The sequence below is a fragment of the Mustela erminea genome, chromosome 2 (genome assembly GCF_009829155.1).
Source record: "Mustela erminea isolate mMusErm1 chromosome 2, mMusErm1.Pri, whole genome shotgun sequence".
NCBI lineage: Eukaryota > Metazoa > Chordata > Mammalia > Carnivora > Mustelidae > Mustela > Mustela erminea.
The window spans coordinates 107,021,955-107,030,706 of record NC_045615.1 but is presented as its reverse complement, the minus strand read 5'-3'; positions in this window follow the sequence as shown (position 1 = coordinate 107,030,706).

Genomic DNA, 8,752 nt, shown 5'->3' with positions numbered 1-8,752 from the left:
ATTACATATTAGAAATCAATCAAGGAAAATTGATTGGTGTACTTTACAGCAAAGATTTCACCAGAAATAACCCTGTCTCGAGCTATAGGAGTGGAGCACCAGGTTAGGGATGACACAACAACTTCAGGAGCCTGTCATCATCTTGTTTATTTCTCATCACAGAAAGGAGTCATTGCCCAGAGAGCACTGACGGAAAGAACTGTAGTCTGTGAATAAATGTGGTCAACAAATCAAGCTCTAGGTAGTGTGTATGTGGGAGGGAGGGTACTTAACAAGGATTCATGATACTCAAATTCTAGCTTCAAATTTGCTGGTGACCTCTAAGCAAATAGCTCAGTTTCCTCAAACCTCCACTCCTCTGTCAATAAAATGGGAGTGCAACAGTGGGCTGCTCAGACTCAGAAGTGGGCAGTGTCTACACAGATACATTGCAAGTTGAATAGAATCTCAAGCCTCAGCTGAGTTTCACTCCAGACCAGAAGACTGGTGGATGATATGTGGATGGCTGTTCCTCCTAGATGGTGACGGGATCACTAAGACCTCCCCTACTCAGCTTCCATGCAGCCCTGGAGTTACCAGTCTGAGGGTTGCCATTTCGTTCTATCAGGCCTTCCTGGCTGCACATTCCCTTCCCCAGCCTGTGACCATTTTTCTTTCATGATCTCTGCCACTAAGAAAATTTATTCTGCAAAGTATGCATCCAAATATGTCTATGGCAAGTGTTTGTGCCTTTGTTTCTAGTTCTGAAGAAGATGATCTCTGTCTTACATGATCTGGGAGTGAGGAAGGTACACCAATGGAAACTTCAATTACCAAAGCATGGAAATAAAATAGCAATAATGGCAATGATAGTAATGATGTAATCCTCCCAACAGTATTGGTTCTTCTGGAAAACAAATTCCGTAACCATAAGGATTATCATAAACTTAGAAGTACTCATTTAATTTAAAGGATTTTTTAAATAAACTTTTTATTTGCTAGTTTTTCATTCGTGAAATAACTCAGGTTTGTTCACTAAAAGAAAGGAAATGCACATGAGCCAAGTAGAAGAAGAGGAAGAAGAGAGGGGAAGAGGAAGAGAGAGAAGTGAGAACTATTCTTAATTCCTCTTCATAATCCCTCCATCCAAATAGAACTACCATGATCATTTTAGACATCTTCTTATATTATTTCCTGTGAATGTATGCTAAAAATTTACAAGAGTGAAATCACATTGCATATACTGTATTACCTGCATTCTTCATTCAACTATAGATCATAAGTCACTTCCCATGTTATAACGTATTTCTCTGCACCATTTTAAACAGTTGCATCATCTTCCATTGAAAATATGCACCATAATCCCAAACATACCAGAAACTTCTTGGTTACCATGTCTTCCCTGGCATTTTTCTGAGAATGTTGTTGCCATCCTGAGGGCAAACCTAACACCTGTAGCCAGACCAAAGATTATCTTAGAAAGCAGATATGTTGATCAGGATTACAAATAAGGCCTTTCCTCGTCAATTCATTTGTTTCTTTTCCAGGTGACAAGTTTTTTCAGAGTGTTACCTCCACTTGCTGTATGACACTTGTGAGCTTCCTGACAGCAGGTGTGATGCTGTACTTGCCTTCTCTATGCCTCTGACGATCCCAGGGTCCAGCATATAGTATACCTTGACAAATAATTGTCAAAATGAACTAAGCCAAACCTTCCCCTTGTCATGAGTAAATGCTTACTTATGCAAGCCCTAACTCAAAATCACCTTTTTCCCCATGAACACATAGCTTCAGTTTCCTTCTCATAGTAATTCCACAGAATTTTATCCAATTCCTTTAGTATTTATCACAATAAATTTTCTGTGTGTCTGCCTATCTTTCTCTCTATAGATGCTTATGCCCAGCACCTAGTAAGGTCTGGCATGAAATAAAATGAACAAACAGCCAGAGATTTTTTTTTTTTTTTTTGGCAACTAACATAAAGTCATACAAAATGTTGGCACTAAATAAAAGTTTGAATTGAATAGAACTGAATTGAATTGAATTGAATTGAATTGAATTGGTGCTAGAAACTGCAGAACTGAACAAACTCCTACCTCTTTATCTGTAGTTTGAACCTTACTGATCTTACTGAAGTCCAATGATGGATGAGTATAGCATATACTCTTTCCCCTCTCTCCTCTCTCAAAACTCAAAATGCTGACACTTTTCATGCCCTGTTGATTCTTTTCCTTCTTACAAAGGATAAGGTCAGACAAGGTTTACTTGCAATGATTGTATTGATCCTCATTCTAGAGAAGCAGTTGGGTCTTCCCCTTGAAGGTGAATTGTCATTGACCTTTACTTAGAGAGACAGATTCTGACCATGGGATGCTTTAGGGAAAGTCAAGTTTCAGTATTTAAATGTAACCAGCCCACTGAGCTAAAATTTTTACCCTAGCAAAATTAACTCTCATCATCATGTCAAATGAGCTCTTTCATGTCACTTCTGAAAGGGTTATGTACAAACATGGATTTGAACACTAAGCAAAGGAATATGAAATTGTTTAGCCTTTCAAATCAAATAAAATCTGTATCCTTTTCAAGTTCATCACTGGCATTATAAGTTCTGTATACAGCAGAAAGGATAGTATGGACAAGAGCTAACTGAGTGAGCAAATCTGGGTTGAGTAGGAGTATGATTCTTTACCTTGGAACAGGGCTGCCAGATTTATAAAACACTATAATAAGTGTTGACTCATTTGTCCTTGAAACCACTCTTACAAGAAAAATATATTCATTTCCATTTTACAGAAGGTAAAACCAGAGCTCAGAAAGATTAAGGAATAAACTAAAAATTAAAAAAAAAAACAAAACTCGGGGCACCTGGGTGGCTCAGTGGGTTAAAGCCTCTGCCTTCAGCTCAGGTCAGACCCCACGGTCCTGGGATCGAGCCCCACATCGGGCTCTCTGCTCCACAGGGAGCCTGCTTCCTCCTCTCTCTCTCTGCCTGCCTCTCTGCCTACTTGTGGTCTCTGTCTGTCAAATAAATAAATAAAATCTTTAAAAAAAAAACTGGTAAGAAGTCTGGTATCAAAACTCTTGCTCTTTCTACTGTATTTTGCTACTATGTGATTTTGTTTTTGTGAAATAAAGCCATTCATAAACAATTTCTTATGCATTATCTCATCTTATACAAATACCTGTTGCTAAGAGTACCCACTGCTGATAGTTCTCACCTGAGTCCTTCCCCAAGACTTTCAGCAGAGAGAGCTGCTTCACCCCATATTATACTGCTTTCTCAGAGACAGCCCACACCCATTAACTGGGATATGTGGGGGATACAAAATTCAGCTTCTACCTAGATAGGGACAACTCTAAAACACCATCCTAGCTCTGAAACTCCCCCATGAAATCATCTGAGACCTCTATTATAAGTGTATTAACTCCTCCCTCTCACCTCATTCCCTATCTGGTGCTACCTTTAGAAACAAAGGTACTCCTCAATAAGCTACCTACCCACATGTCTTTATCTCCAAATATTTCTCAGAGAACAGAAACTGAGAGAGTTAGTCCTAGGAGGGGTCAAAAAACAGATTTTTAAAATGGGATTTTGGATCTGGGTCCCTTGCCAGCTGGTTAACACTGGGAAATCCATCACAAGGAGTAAAGGAAGTCCTAATAGCCCAAAGCACATCATAGCAGGAATTGTTACAGTTTTGCTGGTGGAGAACTGAGACAGAATGTTGGTGAGTGGAAATAGACCTGCAGGGCAATACTTGAACTATCGCTGAGATTTAGGAAAAATGATAATCACAAGGACCATGGAAGCAGATGGTTTTTATGGGGGGGGGGGGGGGTACATTAAACAAATGTAATGAAATGCTGAAGATGCAATTACAAATTTAAGGCAAAGTGCAAAACCTGGAGGGTCTCCTTGACAGCATATAGACTTTTCATCTTCTGCAGCCCGAAGACAGAAAACAACTAAGGATCAGATACAGGGCTCAATTATAGAGGTCATGGAGTTCAGAGAAGATTGAATTTTAACCCTGGAAAGTGTTCTGCTTTGGTGTGGAAAAAAGTAGGGGGTGTGGTGTAGGAAAATAGTAGTATGCAAGATCCTGCATATAGTCCTTCATGTCAATGCCTCAGAAGGAATCCGTAGATTCTCCTGACCCCTATGGTCCTAGAGAAGTGATCATTTCTCCACGTTAAAGCCTCTTTCTCCTAGTTCTTTCTTGAAAATATTGCAGAAGTTTCAAGATAACATGAGCCACCTGCCCCTCCCAACTTTGTCTCCATCACCAAGCCTGACCACCAGACTAATAGCTAGGGGAAAAACACAGTGTCACCCATCCAGGGAAATGCTTGCCCTGCATGGGGAAGGGAAGGGACCTGGTCAACATATACCAGCAGTTTCTGGGCAAGTAAGCACAGAGCACTGGATCAAATGGATGTGGGTGAAACATAATTAGGTAAAAGACATTTTGTTGATATGGGAGTTTACTGTGTAATAAAAGATTTTACCAAGATTAAGACAAATCTCAAGCCCAGGGTAGATTCTTAACTTCCTATATGACCATATGAGATGTTGCGTGTCACTAAGGAGGAAATTCAAGTTATTGTGGCTTTTCGAAATGTTAACTAAATAATGGAGATACGTAGTATAACACCAGGTGTTACATGTCTATATATTAAAATAAAGTCCAAGTGACTGCATGGTAGGAAGACCAGGTATGGAACAAGAAACTATGCAAAAGACAACTTAAAGCACACCATAGGCACAGAGTTCTCAAAGGTGATAGAAATTTTAAAGAACAAATCTAATGCTTATACTCATCACTCAGGTACAGATTAGAGTGGACAATAATAATCTAGAAGCAATTAAAATTCCTGGAAGAATTTCATAGGTGAAAGAAAATTTTCTTTACCTGGTGTTTAAAAGAAGGCAATTTAATGACTAGAGAATTTTAATCGTTTGTTTTTCACTTTTAACCTTTGCCCAAATTTGTATGTTTGTAACCACAATAAGAAGTTAAAAAATTAATTGGTTGATTAGTTAATCATGCTAATGGTTAAATATAGAAATAAAGATTTCAGGGACATCTGGGTGGCACACTAAGCTAAGCGCCCAATTCTTGATTTTGGCTCAGGTCACGATCTTAGGGTTATGAGATCAAGCCCCGGATCACGTTCCACGCTGAGTGTGAAGCCTACTTAAGATTCTCTCTCTCCTTCTCCCTCTGCCCTCCTCCCTGTTTCCCCTCTCTCTCTCTCTCTCTCTCTCTCTCTCCGTCGAAGAAGAAGAGGATGAAGAAGAAGAAGAAGAAAAAGAAGAAGAAGACGACGACGACGACGACAGAAGAGGAGGAGAAGAAGGAGGCTGCAAAATGAAGCAATTTGAACAGATACTTTGACCCAGCTATTCCACTTCTGGAAACAACCTAAAGATAGCTTGCAGATATCTATGCTCATGTGTGCAAAGATGTATGCAGATAGATGTTCACTTTAGAATTATTTGCATTGGCCAATGATAAAGGGAAAGGATAAAACAACATAAACTTATGGGGCTAATTAAATAAAGGATGCCACAATAATATGATGAGATACCAATGAATCATTCTTTTTAAAAATGAGTTATTGAGTTAGGTTGTTGATTGTGCTAATAGCTCCAAAACACAGTTTTAAGTAGAAAAAAAAAAAGTACAGAACGGTGTACCACTCTGTCTTAATTTTTTTTCAAGTTATATGCAAATGTTTTTGCATGTAATTTCCTAGGAAGTTTCTGAACTATACCAAATGAACATTGCTGCTCAACCTTTTCTCCAACAAAGGAGGTAAGGGTCTAGGGAGTAAGGAAAGAGAACCAGAGGCAGTTCTCGAATGTGAGGAAGACTTATATTGTTACTTTTAAATTGTGTACCATTTGTACTCTCAGTGTTTCACCCTTTTCATTTATTAGATTATTTTTGATAATAGAAAAGATTATGTTTCAGGAAAAAAAGAACTTAAGTTGTAAAATAGAATTTTGAATGGCACTGGAAAACAATTCCCATGGCTGAGCAAAGTGAGCAAGACTGAGAAAATTGACTCTGAAATTCAGTATCCTAACAAGGAATCAAGTAACCAGTAGTCACTGACCCTGACAGATAAACATCGTCTACAGGAAGCACTGGTCCTCAGCTTCATAATTGAGAATCACAGGATGAAATGAGAGTATACTTTGGTGGTATCCCCATGACACTCAACCATCTGATGAAAACAAAAACACTCAGGTAAAAACCTAATCACTCTTTGCCCTCATGACACACCGTCTCAATCTCAAGACACAGTATAGCACATAGACTTGTTTTTAAATTTCCACGTGGGCATCTAGAATGGGGAAACATCACCTTTATCTTAAAAAAACACAGATGGACATAGGCAATTGCCAACAATTCCAGTAATAATATGGGAAAATGACATAGGCTCTTGATTAAAACAAAAATTAAATTAGGAAAAGGTTATTACTCCCCAGAACCATCTGAATTTATCTGTGCCATGATTAATGCTTAAGTCTCCAATCAGAATCAGCATAATGTGGCAGAAATGCCAACACCTTTGGGGTCAGAAGAGCTAGATTCAAGCCTCAGGTATAATAATAATCTTTAAGTCGCTTAAATTTTAGGCCTCAATTTTTTGCATCTTCCAAAGAAAAGTGAAGGACTATAAAATTTCACAGATAACCTAGGTATTAATTAGAAAGCAAAGGAATCTGACATTTATTCATGTCTGCTTGCAAAATGAGACAGATCACAAATGCACACACATGAGCACATGTGCACACATACACACATACACTTTCAACAAAATTTTAGAATGTCACTTATTTGTGGAGCATAACAAATAGCATGGAGGACATAGGGAGGTAGAGAGGAGGAGGGAGTTGGGGGAAATTGGAAGGGGAGGTGAAACCATGTGAGACTATGGACTCTGAAAAACAATCTGAGGGTTTTGAAGGGGCGGGGGGTGGGAGGTTGGGGTACCAGGTGGTGGGTATTATAGAGGGCACGGATTGCATGGAGCACGGGGTGTGGTGCAAAAATAATGAATACTGTTATGCTGAAAATAAATAAAAAATAAATTTAAAAAAAATTTTAGAATGTTCTTAAACTCCATAAAACCTATATTCAAAGACTCTAGATGAGAGTCTCTACGTAACATCATACCATCTGTTTGTTCTTATGGAAGATATGATGTCAATGTTTGATGAGAACAACATAAGAAGAAGTGCAGAGGATCACAGGAGAAGGGAGGAAAAACTTAATGGAAAGAAATCCCAGAGACTGACAAACCATGAAAGACTCTTGACTCTGGGAAACAAACTGAGGGTTGTGGAAGGGGAGGTAGGTGGGGGGATTGGGCAACTAGGTGATGGGCATTGAGGAGGGCATGTGATGTGAGTGGTGTACACAACTGATGAATTGTTGAACACTACATCTGAAACTAATGAAGCACTATGTGTTGGCTAATTGAATTTAAACTTAAAAAATTAATAAAAAATTATAAAAGAACAACATACTAACCTGCACTCCTCCGTGTAGCAAAAAAAAAAAAAAAAAAAAAAATTAATTTTTAAATTCTACTTCTTTCCCAAAGGATTGACTATCATTTCATTTTAGATACTCACGTAACAGCTAGTGAAAATGGCAACTTCTGTTTTTGAGGGATTACCTAGAATTTCCACAAATTGTCTTCCCTGTATATACAGTTAGTAAAGGTAGAGCCTGGATAAAACCCAAGTATGTCCAGCTAAAAAGCCCATTTCTTTTCAATGCATCACTTGTACAGGTAGATATCTGAAGAATGGTCAATTTCCCAGGACCTCTCAGATGTTTGTAGACAGACTCTAAGAATCCAAATCACACATTTAATAACATTTTAATATGTTTCTTCCCTTTTGAATCAAACTGTTGAAATGAGAAGATCTCCCAAAGAATATACAAGAAGGAGTACCCTTTCAACATTTTGGGACTTCACTTAAATAGCAGTATTATAGGATGCTTATTTCTTTATCCATCTCTTACTCAGTATTCCCATTAGCACAGGGCAATTACTAATGAATACATTTCATTTTCTTTTCTCTTGCATTTCTTTCAGATGAAATTAAGCTTTGTAGACCAACATCTCCAATCACATTCATACAGCTTTTTGCATGTCGGACTTGATTTTTTTTCCCCTGAGTTTTACTAAGTGGTATTTTCACCCAATTTGAATTTCAAAGAAAAAAACTCATAATGCCTCTTCTCGTCTTTAACATATCAGAGTGCCATACTTGTCTTCATGACCTGCCCTCTGCTTCTAGTACTCTCTCACTACCTCACCCTGCATACATTCCGCTATCGAACTTCTAGCCAATTAAAATGAGCCTTAGTGAAAAATCCGATTGGGTTCCCTCTCTTCGAATTCCCCTACCTACCACAAGAATAGCTGCCCCCCCTTTTTTTTTCATTCTTTTTTCACTGAACGGAGGAAATTATCTTGACAATGCATAAATGATGTTCTTGGGCAGAGAGAGAGAGATCAGGAGTTGGTTTTGCTCCATTCATGTCAAACATAGCTATGGAATTTGAGCACTCCTCTCAGTCCCAGACTGCTAGTCGACCCCAGAATGATAAGCTTGAGACATCCTGCTTCCTGCTCTTAATTCACAGGAGACCATCCAGCCCTGGCATACCCACCCTTCCACACTCGCCATGAGGAAGAGGATAAAGCCTGCTCCACACACACCATTTTATTTATTCTACTTATC